Genomic DNA, 16685 nt, shown 5'->3' on the forward strand with positions numbered 1-16685 from the left:
CATGTGCTCCAGCATGTAAATCACCGGAATAGTCATGCTGATAATGGCATCGTCAGCACTAAACATCTTCGTCGCCATTTCAAAACTGTGCAGAAGGGTGCATAGGTCCCTGACCTGAGACCACTCCTCCAGCGTGATTTGCCCCACCTCTGGATCTCGTTGGCCCAGGCTATACGTCAGAACGTATTGCACCAGGGCTTGTCGGTGCTGCCACAGTCGCTGCAACATGTGCAGAGTTGAATTCCACCGGGTAGGCACATCGCATTTTAGCCGGTGAAGTGGCAGGCCCAACGACTTCTGTAGAGATGTAAGTCGCTAAGCTGCGGGATGCGAACGGCGGAAGTGAGCACACAGCGACCGTGCCCTCTGCAGAAGGCCATCTAGTCCGGGATAGTGGGCTAAAAATTGCTGGACAACCAGGTTCAACACGTGAGCCATACAAGGCACGTGTGTGACATTGCCCCGGCGAAGGACCGCACCCAGGTTTGCAGCATTGTCGCACACGGCCTTCCCTGGTTTCAGGTCCAGTGGAGACAACCATTCATGAAATTGGTTCTCCAGAGCTGACCACAACTCCTCAGCTGTGTGACTCACATTTCCCAGACATTTCAAAGTAAAAACCGCCTGATGACGTTGAGCCCTACTGCCAGCATAGTAAGGAGATGTGCAGGATCCCTTCTGCGCAGTTAGAAAACTTGTGGCAAGACCAGACAGGCTTTGGGTGCAGGTGGAAGACCGAGAAGAGGTTGAGGAGGCAGAAGCAGTGGAGGAACTTTGACATAAAGAGGATTGACGCACAACTCGTGGGGACGGCAAGACTTGGACAGCAGCCCCTTGTCCTGCTGTCACCATAGTTACCCAGTGCCCAGTCAGCGACATGTAACGCGCCTGTCTGTGCCTACTCGTCCAAGTGTCTGTGGTGAAATGCACCCTGTCACACACAGAGTTTCTCAAAGAAGCGGTGGTGTTGTGTGCGACATGCTGGTGGAGCGCAGGCACACCTTTCTTTGAGAAGTAGTGCCGACTGGGCATCTGGTACTGGGGCACTGCGACGGACATAAGGTCTCGAAAATCCTCTGTGTCCACCAGGCGGAAAGGCAGCATTTCTGTAGCCAAGAGCTTGCAGATGGTGAAATTCAACCTCTTAGCTTTCTCATGGCTAGGAGGAAATGGTCTTTTACTTGTCCACATCTGAGGGACCGAGGGCTGGCTATTGTGCTTAGACGGGGTTGATAAGGGTGTCCCCGGCAAACTGCCGGTCTGTGAGGAAGATGCAGGCGGACATGTTAGGTTGCCTTGATCCAAAGATGGTGCTATCGATGTCGGACAGCGCTCAACACCAGCTGGTTTTACCACCTCCAAAGAAAATGATGACCTGCCAATCACGCTGGCTGTTGCGGGTAAAGAGGTGGCAGGTCTGCGCCCCAAAACAGGTGTGACTGCTGTCCCCCCAGTCACAGAGGATGAAGAGGCCGCGGATGCACAAGATATGGCAGACGGTGGTTGGCCCGGCCGGCTAGGCCGCATTGTAGCACACTGAGCTTCCCACTGCAACTTATGCTTCATGTCCATGTGCCGGTTCATGCATGAAGTACTCAAACTATGTATTTTTTGGCATCTACTTAGCTTTTGCTGACAAATGTTACAGATAACACGAGTTGGGTCATATTTATCGATCTGAAAAAATGCCCAGGCTATGCAAGGCTTAGCACCCATGAGACCTGAAGAGCCACCACGACTTGTGGTGAGAGGCAGAGTTGTGTTTGAGGATGCAGTTGTTGACATGCTTCCAGTACTACGTCTCTGTCCAGGAAGGCGCAACCTGACCTCGTCGTCACTAGCATCTTCCTCCACCTCCTCTGCTGACCTTATCTCTTGGCTGACTGTGGGTTGACAGTAAGTGGGATCTCCAACCTCATCATCATCACCCTGTGCGTTATCACACCCGTCGTCCTCAGAGCCAACCTGTTACTGCCCTGACAAAAAACTAAAGTTGTCGCTCCAATCAGGTATTTGAGTCTCATCATCGTCTTCCTCATTGTCTCCACCAACAGGAGTTACAGTTTGGGAATGAGGGTCTACATTATGGTCAGAACCTTCTGCGTCTGGTCCTGGATCCGACTCATAAAGATTCTGGGCATCAGTGCAGATCATTTCCTCGTCTGGATTCACAGAAGCGCTGGAGTCGACCTCTGATTCCCAGGCTATAGTATGAGTAAACAGCTCTGCAGACTCAACCATCTTTTCTACCTCATACTCAGACGGGCAGCTGGAGATTTGGGAGCTGTGAGGAAGCAAGTGCGATTTGGGTGACACCTTTGAGGACTGGAGTATTTGTGATGTTGAAGTTGATGTGGAGGAGAGCCCACTTAAAGGAACACTTGATATCCGTTGAAGCACCTGCTGTTTTTGTGCCTCATCTGGAATTTGTAGCGATTGGCGTGGCCGTAAGAAAGGGATCTTATCACATTGTCCGCTAAAAGAAGTAGACATTTTAGTTTGGCTGGAAGATGGTCTTTCTTCTGCAGATGTTACTGTTGCTTTAACACCTACCCCACGGACACAACCTTTTTTCCCCTTCCCAACATGCCTATTCCCCTTTCCACCAGCAGCAGGCCTTTTTCCACTCATTTTGGTGGTTAACTAATTCACAACTCTGGAGTTGTTGCACAAAAAAACAATGGATGGGAACAGAGCAGAGCTGAGTGGCCAAACTGTGGTATTAGGCCAAAACTATTGACTGGGTTAGATGCAGAAAAAAATTATATTCAATTTGCAACCTGATGGAGGTCAGTATAGATGGACTAATAGAACAAGTCTCACACACAGATAGAAGCCCAAATATTTTTTCAGAGGTAGATACAGAAAAAAATTGTATTCTGTTTGCAACCTGATGGAGGTCAGTATAGATGGACTAATAGAACAAGTCCCACACACAGCTAGAAGGTCAAATATTTTTTCAGAGGTTGATGCAGATAAAAATTATTTTTAATTTGCAGCCTGATAGAGGTCAGTATAGATGGACTAATAGAGAAAGTCCTACACACTGTTAGAAGGCCAAATATTTTTTCAGAGCTAGATGCAAACAAAAATTATTTTGAATTTGCAACCTGATGGAGGTCAGTATAGATGGACTAATAGAGAAAGTCCCACACACTGCTAGAAGGCCAAATATTTTTTCAGAGCTAGATGCAGACAAAAAATTATTTTTAATTTGCAACCTGATGGAGGTCAGTATAGATGGACTAATGGAGAAAGTCCCACACACTGCTAGAAGGCCAAATATTTTTTCAGAGCTAGATGCAGATATAAATTATTTTTAATTTGCAACCTGATGGAGGGTAGTATAGATGGACTAATAGAACAAGTCCCACACACAGCTAGAAGGCCAAACATTTTTTCAGAGGTAGATGCAGATAAAAATTATTTTTAATTTGCAGCCTGATAGAGGTCAGTATAGATGGACTAATAGAGAAAGTCCTACACACTGTTAGAAGGCCAAATATTTTTTCAGAGCTAGATGCAGACAAAAATTATTTTGAATTTGCAACCTGATGGAGGTCAGTATAGATGGACTAATAGAGAAAGTCCCACACACTGCTAGAAGGCCAAATATTTTTTCAGAGCTAGATGCAGACAAAAAATTATTTTTAATTTGCAACCTGATGGAGGTCAGTATAGATGGACTAATGGAGAAAGTCCCACACACTGCTAGAAGGCCAAATATTTTTTCAGAGCTAGATGCAGATATAAATTATTTTTAATTTGCAACCTGATGGAGGTCAGTATAGATGGACTAATAGAACAAGTCCCACACACAGCTAGAAGGCCAAATATTTTTTCAGAGGTAGATGCAGATAAAAATTATTTTTAATTTGCAGCCTGATGGAGGTCAGTATAGATGGACTAATAGAGAAAGTCCCAAACACTGCTAGAAGCCCAAATATTTTTTCAGAGGTAGATGCAGAAAAAAATTGCATTCAGTTTGTAACCTGATGGAGGTCAGTATAGATGGACTAATAGAACAAGTCCCACACACAGCTAGAAGGCCAAATATTTTTTCAGAGGTAGATGCAGATAAAAATTATTTTTAATTTGCAGCCTGATGGAGGTCAGTATAGATTGACTAATAGAGAAAGTCCCACACACTGCTAGAAGGCCAAATATTTTTTCAGAGCTAGATGCAGACAAAAATTATTTTGAATTTGCAACCTGATGGAGGTCAGGATAGATGGACTAATAGAGAAAGTCCCACACACTGCTAGAAGGCCAAACATTTTTTCAGAGCTAGATGCAGACAAAAAATTATTTTTAATTTGCAACCTGATGGAGGTCAGTATAGATGGACTAATAGAGAAAGTACCACACACTGCTAGAAGGCCAAATATTTTTTCAGAGCTAGAAGCAGAAAAAAATTATATTCAGTTTGCAACCTGATGGAGGTCAGTATAGATGGACTAATAGAACAAGTCCCACACACAGCTAGAAGCCCAAATATTTTTTCAGAGGTAGATGCAGAAAAAAATTATATTCAGTTTGCAACCTGATGGAGGTCTGTATAGATGGATTAATAGAACAAGTCCCACACACAGCTAGAAGCCCAATATTTTTTCAGAGGTAGATGCAGAAAAAAAATATATTCAGTTTGCAACCTGATGGAGGTCAGTATAGATGGACTAATAGAGAAAGTCCCACACACTGCTAGAAGGCCAAATATTTTTTTCAGAGCTAGATGCAGACAAAAAATTATTTTTAATTTGCAACCTGATGGAGGTCAGTATAGATGGACTAATAGAACAAGTCCCACACACAGCTAGAAGGCCAAATATTTTTTCAGAGGTAGATGCAGATAAAGATTATTTTTAATTTACAGCCTGATGGAGGTCAGTATAGATGGACTAATAGAGAAAGTCCCACACACTGCTAGAAGCCCAAATATTTTTTCAGAGGTAGATGCAGAAAAAAATTGCATTCAGTTTGCAACCTGATGGAGGTCAGTATAGATGGACTAATAGAACAAGTCCCACACACAGCTAGAAGGCCAAATATTTTTTCAGAGGTAGATGCAGATAAAAATTATTTTTAATTTGCAGCCTGATGGAGGTCAGTATAGATGGACTAATAGAGCAAGTCCCACACACTGCTAGAAGGCCAAATATTTTTTCAGAGCTAGATGCAGACAAAAATTATTTTGAATTTGCAACCTGATGGAGGTCAGTATAGATGGACTAATAGAGAAAGTCCCACACACTGCTAGAAGGCCAAATATTTTTTCAGAGCTAGATGCAGACAAAAAATTATTTTTAATTTGCAACCTGATGGAGGTCAGTATAGATGGACTAATAGAGAAAGTCCCACACACTGCTAGAAGGCCAAATATTTTTTTCAGAGCTAGATGCAGACAAAAAATTATTTTTAACTTGCAACCTGATGGAGGTCAGTATAGATGGACTAATAGAGAAAGTCCCACACACCAGTAGAAGGCCAAATATTTTTTCAGAGCTAGATGCAGAAAAAAATTAGATTCAGTTTGCAACCTGATGAAGGTCAGCATAGATGGACTAATAGAACAAGTCCCACACACAGCTAGAAGGCCAAATATTTTTTCAGAGTTAGATGCAGATAAAAATTATTTTTAATTTGCAGCCTGATGGAGGTCAGTATAGATGGACTAATAGAGAAAGTCCCACACACTGCTAGAAGGCCAAATATTTTTTCAGAGCTAGATGCAGACAAAAAATTCTTTTTAATTTGCAACCTGATGGAGGTCAGTATAGATGGACTAATAGAACAAGTCCCACACACAGCTAGAAGGCCAAATATTTTTTCAGAGCTAGATGCAGATAAAAATTATTTTTAATTTGCAACCTGATGGAGGTCAGTATAGATGGACTAATAGAGAAAGTCCCACACACTGCTAGAAGGCCAAATATTTTTTTCAGAGCTAGATGCAGAAAAAAATTATATTCAGTTTGCAACCTGATGGAGGTCAGTATAGATGGACTAATAGAACAAGTCCCACACACAGCTAGAAGGCCAAATATTTTTTCAGAGGTAGATGCAGATAAAAATTATTTTTAATTTGCAGCCTGATGGAGGTCAGTATAGATGGACTAATAGAGAAAGTCCAACACACTGCTAGAAGGCCAAATATTTTTTCAGAGCTAGATGCAGACAAAACATTATTTTGAATTTGCAACCTGATGGAGGTCAGTATAGATGGACTAATAGAGAAAGTCCCACACACTGCTAGAAGGCCAAATATTTTTTCAGAGCTAGATGTAGATAAAAATTATTTTTAATTTGCAACCTGATGGAGGTCAGTATAGATGGACTAATAGAGAAAGTCCTGCACACTACTAGAAGGCCAAATATTTTTTCAGAGCTAGATGCAGAAAAAAATTATATTCAGTTTGCAACCTGATGGAGGTCAGTATAGATGGACTAATAGATAAAGTCCCACACACTGCTGGAAGGCCAAATATTTTTTCAGAGCTAGATGCAGACAAAAAATTATTTTGAATTTGCAGCGTGATGGAGGTCAGTATAGATGGACAAATAGAACAAGTCCAACACACTGCTAGAAGGCCAAATATTTTTTCAGAGCTAGATGCAGAAAAAAATTATATTCAGTTTGCAACCTGATGGAGGTCAGTATAGATGGACTAATAGAACAAGTCCCACACACAGCTAGAAGGCCAAATATTTTTTCAGAGGTAGATGCAGATAAAAATTATTTTTAATTTGCAGCCTGATGGAGGTCAGTATAGATGGACTAATAGAGAAAGTCCCACACACTGCTAGAAGCCCAAATATTTTTTCAGAGGTAGATGCAGAAAAAAATTGCATTCAGTTTGCAACCTGATGGAGGTCAGTATAGATGGACTAATAGAACAAGTCCCACACATAGCTAGAAGGCCAAATATTTTTTCAGAGGTAGATGCAGATAAAAATTATTTTTAATTTGCAGCCTGATGGAGGTCAGTATAGATGGACTAATAGAGAAAGTCCCACACACTGCTAGAAGTCCAAATATTTTTTCAGAGCTAGATGCAGACAAAACATTATTTTGAATTTGCAACCTGATGGAGGTCAGTATAGATGGACTAATAGAGAAAGTCCCACACACTCCTAGAAGGCCAAATATTTTTTCAGAGCTAGATGTAGATAAAAATTATTTTTAATTTGCAACCTGATGGAGGTCAGTATAGATGGACTAATAGAGAAAGTCCCACACACTTCTAGTAGGCCAAATATCTTTTCAGAGCTAGATGCAGAAAAAAATTATATTCAGTTTGCAACCTGATGGAGGTCAGTATAGATGGACTAATAGAACAAGTCCCACACACAGCTATAAGCCCAAATATTTTTTCAGAGGTAGATGCAGATAAAAATTATTTTTTATTTGCAACCTGATGGAGGTCAGTATAGATGGACTAATAGAGAAAGTCCCACACACTGCTAGAAGGCCAAATATTTTTTCAGAGCTAGATGCAGACAAAAAATTTTTTGAATTTGCAGCGTGATGGATGTCAGTATAGATGGACTAATAGAACAAGTCCAACACACTGCTAGAAGGCCAAATATTTTTTCAGAGCTAGATGCAGAAAAAAATTATATTCAGTTTGCAACCTGATGGAGGTCAGTATAGATGGACTAATAGAACAAGTCCCACACACAGCTAGAAGGCCAAATATTTTTTCAGAGGTAGATGCAGATAAAAATTATTTTTAATTTGCAGCCTGATGGAGGTCAGTATAGATGGACTAATAGAGAAAGTCCCACACACTGCTAGAAGCCCAAATATTTTTTCAGAGGTAGATGCAGAAAAAAATTGCATTCAGTTTGCAACCTGATGGAGGTCAGTATAGATGGACTAATAGAACAAGTCCCACACACAGCTAGAAGGCCAAATATTTTTTCAGAGGTAGATGCAGATAAAAATTATTTTTAATTTGCAGCCTGATGGAGGTCAGTATAGATGGACTAATAGAGCAAGTCCCACACACTGCTAGAAGGCCAAATATTTTTTCAGAGCTAGATGCAGACAAAAATTATTTTGAATTTGCAACCTGATGGAGGTCAGTATAGATGGACTAATAGAGAAAGTCCCACACACTGCTAGAAGGCCAAATATTTTTTCAGAGCTAGATGCAGACAAAAAATTATTTTTAATTTGCAACCTGATGGAGGTCAGTATAGATGGACTAATAGAGAAAGTCCCACACACTGCTAGAAGGCCAAATATTTTTTTCAGACCTAGATGCAGACAAAAAATTATTTTTAACTTGCAACCTGATGGAGGTCAGTATAGATGGACTAATAGAGAAAGTCCCACACACCGCTAGAAGGCCAAATATTTTTTCAGAGCTAGATGCAGAAAAAAATTATATTCAGTATGCAACCTGATGAAGGTCAGCATAGATGGACTAATAGAACAAGTCCCACACACAGCTAGAAGGCCAAATATTTTTTCAGAGTTAGATGCAGATAAAAATTATTTTTAATTTGCAGCCTGATGGAGGTCAGTATAGATGGACTAATAGAGAAAGTCCCACACACTGCTAGAAGGCCAAATATTTTTTCAGAGCTAGATGCAGACAAAAAATTATTTTTAATTTGCAACCTGATGGAGGTCAGTATAGATGGACTAATAGAGAATGTCCCACACACTGCTAGAAGGCCAAATATTTTTTCAGAGCTAGATGCAGATAAAAATTATTTTTAATTTGCAACCTGATGGAGGTCAGTATAGATGGACTAATAGAGAAAGTCCCACACACTGCTAGAAGGCCAAATATTTTTTTCAGAGCCAGATGCAGAAAAAAATTATATTCAGTTTGCAACCTGATGGAGGTCAGTATAGATGGACTAATAGAACAAGTCCCACACACAGCTAGAAGGCCAAATATTTTTTCAGAGGTAGATGCAGATAAAAATTATTTTTAATTTGCAGCCTGATGGAGGTCAGTATAGATGGACTAATAGAGAAAGTCCCACACACTGCTAGAAGGCCAAATATTTTTTCAGAGCTAGATGCAGACAAAACATTATTTTGATTTTGCAACCTGATGGAGGTCAGTATAGATGGACTAATAGATAAAGTCCCACACACTGCTAGAAGGCCAAATATTTTTTCAGAGCTAGAAGTAAATAAAAATTATTTTTAATTTGCAACCTGATGGAGGTCTGTATAGATGGACTAATAGAGAAAGTCCCACACACTTCTAGAAGGCCAAATATTTTTCCAGAGCTAGATGCAGAAAAAAATTATATTCAGTTTGCAACCTGATGGAGGTCAGTATAGATGGACTAATAGAACAAGTCCCACACACAGCTAGAAGCCCAAATATTTTTTCAGAGGTAGATGCAGATAAAAATTATTTTTTATTTGCAACCTGATGGAGGTCAGTATAGATGGACTAATAGAGAAAGTCCCACACACTGCTAGAAGGCCAAATATTTTTTCAGAGCTAGATGCAGACAAAAAATTATTTTGAATTTGCAGCGTGATGGAGGTCAGTATAGATGGACTAATAGAACAAGTCCAACACACTGCTAGAAGGCCAAATATTTTTTCAGAGCTAGATGCAGAAAAAAATTATATTCAGTTGGCAACCTGATGGAGGTCAGTATAGATGGACTAATAGAACAAGTCCCACACACAGCTAGAAGGCCAAATATTTTTTCAGAGGTAGATGCAGATAAAAATTATTTTTAATTTGCTGCCTGATGGAGGTCAGTATAGATGGACTAATAGAGAAAGTCCCACACACTGCTAGAAGCCCAAATTTTTTTCAGAGGTAGATGCAGAAAAAAATTGCATTCAGTTTGCAACCTGATGGAGGTCAGTATAGATGGACTAATAGAACAAATCCCCCACACAGCTAGAAGGCCAAATATTTTTTCAGAGGTAGATGCAGATAAAAATTATTTTTAATTCGCAGCCTGATGGAGGTCAGTATAGATGGACTAATAGAGAAAGTACCACACACTGCTAGAAGGCCAAATATTTTTTCAGAGCTAGATGCAGACAAAAAATTATTTTTAATTTGCAACCTTATGGAGGTCAGTATAGATGGACTAATAGAGAAAGTACCACACACTGCTAGAAGGCCAAATATTTTTTCAGAGCTAGAAGCAGAAAAAAATTATATTCAGTTTGCAACCTGATGAAGGTCAGTATAGATGGACTAATAGAACAAGTCCCACACACAGCTAGAAGCCCAAATATTTTTTCAGAGGTAGATGCAGAAAAAAATTATATTCAGTTTGCAACCTGATGGAGGTCTGTATAGATGGATTAATAGAACAAGTCCCACACACAGCTAGAAGCCCAATATTTTTTCAGAGGTAGATGCAGAAAAAAATATATTCAGTTTGCAACCTGATGGAGGTCAGTATAGATGGACTAATGGAGAAAGTCCCACACACTGCTAGAAGGCCAAATATTGTTTCAGAGCTAGATGCAGACAAAAAATTATTTTTAATTTGCAACCTGATGGAGGTCAGTATATATGGACTAATAGAGAAAGTCCCACACACTGCTAGAAGTCCAAATATTTTTTTCAGAGCTAGATGCAGACAAAAAATTATTTTTAATTTGCAACCTGATGGAGGTCAGTATAGATGGACTAATAGAGAAAGTCCCACACACTGCTAGAAGGCCAAATATTTTTTTAGAGCTAGATGCAGATATAAATTATTTTTAATTTGCAACCTGATGGAGGTCAGTATAGATGGACTAATAGAGAAAGTCCCACACACTGCTAGAAGGCCAAATATTTTTTTCAGAGCTAGATGCAGAAAAAAATTATATTCAGTTTGCAACCTGATGGAGGTCAGTATAGATGGACTAACAGAGAAAGTCCCACACACTGCTAGAAGGCCAAATATTTTTTCAGAGCTAGATGTAGATAAAAATTATTTTTAATTTGCAACCTGATGGTGGTCAGTATAGATGGACTAATAGAGAAAGTGCCACACACTTCTAGAAGGCCAAATATTTTTTCAGAGCTAGATGCAGAAAATAATTATATTCAGTTTGCAACCTGATGGAGGTCAGTATAGATGGACTAATAGAACAAGTCCCACACACACAGCTAGAAGCCAAAATATTTTTTCAGAGGTAGATGCAGATAAAAATTATTTTTTATTTGCAACCTGATGGAGGTCAGTATAGATGGACTAATAGAGAAAGTCCCACACACTGCTAGAAGGCCAAATATTTTTTCAGAGCTAGATGCCGACAAAAATTTATTTTGAATTTGCAGCGTGATGGAGGTCAGTATAGATGGACTAATAGAACAAGTCCAACACACTGCTAGAAGGCCAAATATTTTTTCAGAGCTAGATGCAGAAAAAAATTATATTCAGTTTGCAACCTGATGGAGGTCAGTATAGATGGACTAATAGAACAAGTCCCACACACTGCTAGAAGCCCAAATATTTTTTCAGAGCTAGATGCAGAAAAAAATTATATTCAATTTGCAACCTGATGGAGGTCAGTATAGATGGACTAATAGAATGATGCTATGCCCAAAAGATTTTACTTCACTAGGTGCAGTAAAAAAATTGGTATTCTATACACAGGTGGTATATCTTGCAACACAGATAGGCTACTCCACTGACTAACAAACTCTGAAACAGGCCAAAAAGGATTAGCTTTGATAGATTCAGCCAAATGCTGTGAAAAAAACTTGCACAGCACTGGCACAGACCTGCCTGGCAAAAACTGATAGGAACTGATGTAACCTAGTCCTGAAAAGGACTGCAATTACAATTAGTCTTTACACCCACAATCTATATATTTAAGAGCACAGACCTGCCTGATAAAGGTCGTAGGAAATGCTGTAACCTAGTCCTTAAAAGGACTGCAATCACAACTATTCCCTACTCCCAAGCTATCTGTAGATTTGTGCGAAAATTGGCTTGAAATTAACAAGGTATAGCGCACACAGCAACAGCGGTGCCGTCTAACACGCAGCTGCACCAGTGAGAAAATGGTGGCGATGGGGAAAATGGCTTGGTCTTATAGGGCAAGGACATGTGACATACACTGCCAATGACACATGCCCTTGCTTGTGTGAAAAAAAGCACTTCGCTCCATGTGTGCGCTGCTGATAGGCTGACAGATTGCACCTCCCCACTGGAAATGCGGGAAAGAGAAAAAAAAATGGAGATCTTCATTGTTCCTGCAGAGATCCATCCCCTGCCCCTCCCCCCACCCCGCTGTACACTCAAACTGCGTATTAACATTAATTTTCATCATTACTGAGAAAAAACCCAGTTATGATTTTGGTGCACGAACAGTTATCGAACATAACCTCGAACAGCCGAATTTTTCTCAAATCGTTCGTGTTCGCCGAACGGTTCGAACACTGCCCAAAACAGCTCGAATTTGACATTGGCGAATAGAGATGAGCGTTGTTCTACTCGAACTGTTCGCCAATCTCAAATTCGAGCTGTTTTGGGCGGTGTTCGAGCCGGTCGGCGAACACGAACAATTTGAGAAAAATTCGGCTGTTCGAGGTTATGTTCGATAACTGTTCGTGCACCAAAATCATAACTGGATTTTTTCTCAGTAATGATGAAAATTAATGTTAATACGCAGTTTGAGTGTACAGCGGGGCGGAGGGAGGGGCAGGGGATGGATCTCTGCAGGAACAATGAAGATCTCCATTTTTTTTTCTCTTTCCCGCATTTGCTGTGGGGAGATGCAATCTGTCAGCCTATCAGCAGCGCACACACGGAGCGAAGTGCTTTTTTTCACACAAGCAAGGGCATGTGTGATTGGCAGTGTATGTCACATGTCCTTGCCCTATAAGACCAAGCCATTTTCCCCGTCGCCACCATTTTCTCACTGCTGCAGCTGCGTGTTAGACGGCACCGCTGTTGCTGTGTGCGCTATACCTTGTTAATTTCAAGCCAATTTTCGCACAAATATACAGATAGCTTGGGAGTAGGGAATAGTTGTGATTGCAGTCCTTTTAAGGACTAGGTTACAGCATTTCCTACGACTTTTATCAGGCAGGTCTGTGCTCTTAAATAGATAGATTGTGGGAGTAAAGACTAATTGTAATTGGAGTCCTTTTCAGGACTAGGTTACATCAGTTCCTATCAGTTTTTGCCAGGCAGGTCTGTGCCAGTGCTGTGCAAGTTTTTTTCACAGCATTTGGCTGAATCTAGCAAAGCTAATCCTTTTTGGCCTATTGCAGAGTGTGTTAGTCAGTGGAGTAGCCTATCTGTGTTGCAAGATATACCACCTGTGTATAGAATACCAATTTTTTTACTGCACCTAGTGAAGTAAAATCTTTTGGGCATAGCATCATTCTATTAGTCCATCTATACTGACCTCCATCAGGTTGCAAACTGAATATAATTTTTTTCTGCATCTAGCTCTGAAAAAATATTTGGGCTTCTAGCAGTGTGTGGGACTTGGTCTATTAGTCCATCTATACTGACCTCCATCAGGTTGCAAATTAAAAATAATTTTTTTCTTCATTTAGCTCTGAAAAAATATTTGGGCTTCTAGCAGTGTGTGGGACTTGTTCTATTAGTCCTTCTATACTGACCTCCAGCAGGTTGTAAATTGAATATAATTTTTTTCTGCATCTAGCTCTGAAAAAATATTTGGGCTTCTAGCGGTGTGTGGGACTTGGTCTATTAGTCCATCTATACTGACCTCCATCAGGTTGCAAATTAAAAATAATTTTTTTCTGCATCTAGCTCTGAAAAAATATTTGGGCTTCTAGCAGTGTGTGGGACTTGGTCTATTAGTCCATCTATACTGACCTCCATCAGGTTGCAAATTAAAAATAATTTTTTTCTTCATTTATCTCTGAAAAAATATTTGGGCTTCTAGCAGCGTGTGGGACTTGTTCTATTAGTCCATCTATACTGACCTCCATCAGGTTGCAAATTAAAAATAATTTTTTTCTGCATCTAGCTCTGAAAAAATATTTGGGCTTCTAGCAGTGTGTGGGACTTGGTCTATTAGTCCATCTATACTGACCTCCATCAGGTTGCAAATTGAATAAAAAAATTTTCTGCATCTAGCTCTGAAAAAATATTTGGGCTTCTAGCGGTGTGTGGGACTTGGTCTATTAGTCCATCTATACTGACCTCCATCAGGTTGCAAATTAAAAATAATTTTTTTCTGCATCTAACCCAGCCAATAGTTTTGGCCTAATACCACAGTTTGGCCACTCAGCTCTGCTCGGTTACCATCCATTGTTTTTTTGTGCAAACAACTCCAGAGTTGTGAATTAGTTAACCACCAAAATGAGTGGAAAAAGGCCTGCTGCTGGTGGAAAGGGGAATAGGCGTGTTGGGAAGGGGAAAAAAGGTTGTGTCCGTGGGGTAGGTGCAGAAGAAAGACCATCTTCCAGCCAAACTAAAATGTCTACTTCTTTTAGCGGACAATGTGATAAGATCCCTTTCTTACGGCCACGCCAATCGCTACAAATTCCAGATGAGGCACAAAAACAGCAGGTGCTTCAACGGATATCAAGTGCTCCTTTAAGTGGGCTCTCCTCCACATCAACTTCAACATCACAAATACTCCAGTCCTCAAAGGTGTCACCCAAATCGCACTTGCTTCCTCACAGCTCCCAAATCTCCAGCTGCCCGTCTGAGTATGAGGTAGAACAGATGGTTGAGTCTGCAGAGCTGTTTACTCATACTATAGCCTGGGAATCAGAGGTCGACTCCAGCGCTTCTGTGAATCCAGACGAGGAAATGATCTGCACTGATGCCCAGAATCTTTATGAGTCGGATCCAGGACCAGACGCAGAAGGTTCTGACCATAATGTAGACCCTCATTCCCAAACTGTAACTCCTGTTGGTGGAGACAATGAGGAAGACGATGATAAGACTCAAATACCTGATTGGAGCGACAACTTTAGTTTTTTGTCAGGGCAGGAACAGGTTGGCTCTGAGGACGACGGGTGTGATAACGCACAGGGTGATGATGATGAGGTCGGAGATCCCACTTACTGTCAACCCACAGTCAGCCAAGAGATGAGGTCAGCAGAGGAGGTGGAGGAAGATGCTAGTGACGACGAGGTCAGGTTGCGCCTTCCTGGACAGAGACGTAGTACTGGAAGCACGTCAACAACTGCATCCTCAAACACAACTCTGCCTCTCACCACAAGTCGTGGTGGCTCTTCAGGTCGCATGGGTGCTAAGCCTTGCATAGCCTGGGCATTTTTTCAGATCGATAAAGATGACCCAACTCGTGTTATCTGTAACATTTGTCAGCAAAAGCTAAGTAGAGGCCAAAAAATACATAGTTTGAGTACTTCATGCATGAACCGGCACATGGACATGAAGCATAAGTTGCAGTGGGAAGCTCAGTGTGCTACAATGCGGTCTAGCCGGCCGGGCCAACCACCGTCTGCCATATCTTGTGCATCCGTGGCCTCTTCATCCTCTGTGACTGGGGGGACAGCAGTCACACCTGTTTTGGGGCGCAGACCTGCCACCTCTTTACCCGCAACAGCCAGCGTGATTGGCAGGTCATCATTTTCTTTGGAGGTGGTAACACCAGCTGGTCTTGAGCGCTGTCCGACATCGATAGCACCACCTTTGGATCAAGGCAACCTAACATGTCCGCCTGCATCTTCCTCACAGACCGGCAGTTTGCCGGGGACACCCTTATCAACCCCGTCTAAGCACAATAGCCAGCCCTCGGTCCCTCAGATGTGGACAAGTAAAAGACCATTTCCTCCTAGCCATGAGAAAGCTAAGAGGTTGAATTTCACCATCTGCAAGCTCTTGGCTACAGAAATGCTGCCTTTCCGCCTGGTGGACACAGAGGATTTTCGAGACCTTATGTCCGTCGCAGTGCCCCAGTACCAGATGCCCAGTCGGCACTACTTCTCAAGGAAAGGTGTGCCTGCGCTCCACCAGCATGTCGCACACAACATCACCGCTTCTTTGAGAAACTCTGTGTGTCACAGGGTGCATTTCACCACAGACACTTGGACGAGTAGGCATGGACAGGGGCGTTACATGTCGCTGACTGGGCACTGGGTAACTATGGTGACAGCAGGACAAGGGGCTGCTGTCCAAGTCTTGCCGTCCCCACGAGTTGTGCGTCAATCCTCTTTATGTCATTTTTCCTCCACTGCTTCTGCCTCCTCAACCTCCTCTCGGTCTTCCACCTGCACCCAAAGCCTGTCTGGTCATGCCACAAGCTTTCTAACTGCGCAGAAGGGATCCTGCACACCTCCTTACTATGCTGGCAGTAGGGCTCAACGTCATCAGGCGGTTTTTACATTGAAATGTCTGGGAAATGTGAGTCACACAGCTGAGGAGTTGTGGTCAGCTCTGGAGAACCAATTTCATGAATGGTTGTCTCCACTGGACCTGAAACCAGGGAAGGCCGTGTGCGACAATGCTGCAAACCTGGGTGTGGCCCTTCACCGGGGCAATGTCACACACGTGCCTTGTATGGCTCACGTGTTGAACCTGGTTGTCCAGCAATTTTTAGCCCACTATCCCAGACTAGATGGCCTTCTGCAGAGGGCACGGTCGCTGTGTGCTCACTTCCGCCGTTCGCATCCCGCAGCTCAGCGACTTACATCTCTACAGAAGTCGTTGGGCCTGCCACTTCACCGGCTAAAATGCGATGTGCCTACCCGGTGGAATTCAACTCTGCACATGTTGCAGCGACTGTGGCA

This window comes from Phyllobates terribilis, unplaced genomic scaffold (genome assembly GCF_046119375.1).
Source record: "Phyllobates terribilis strain yellow unplaced genomic scaffold, ASM4611937v1 Scaffold_11__3_contigs__length_659146591, whole genome shotgun sequence".
Lineage (NCBI taxonomy): Eukaryota > Metazoa > Chordata > Amphibia > Anura > Dendrobatidae > Phyllobates > Phyllobates terribilis.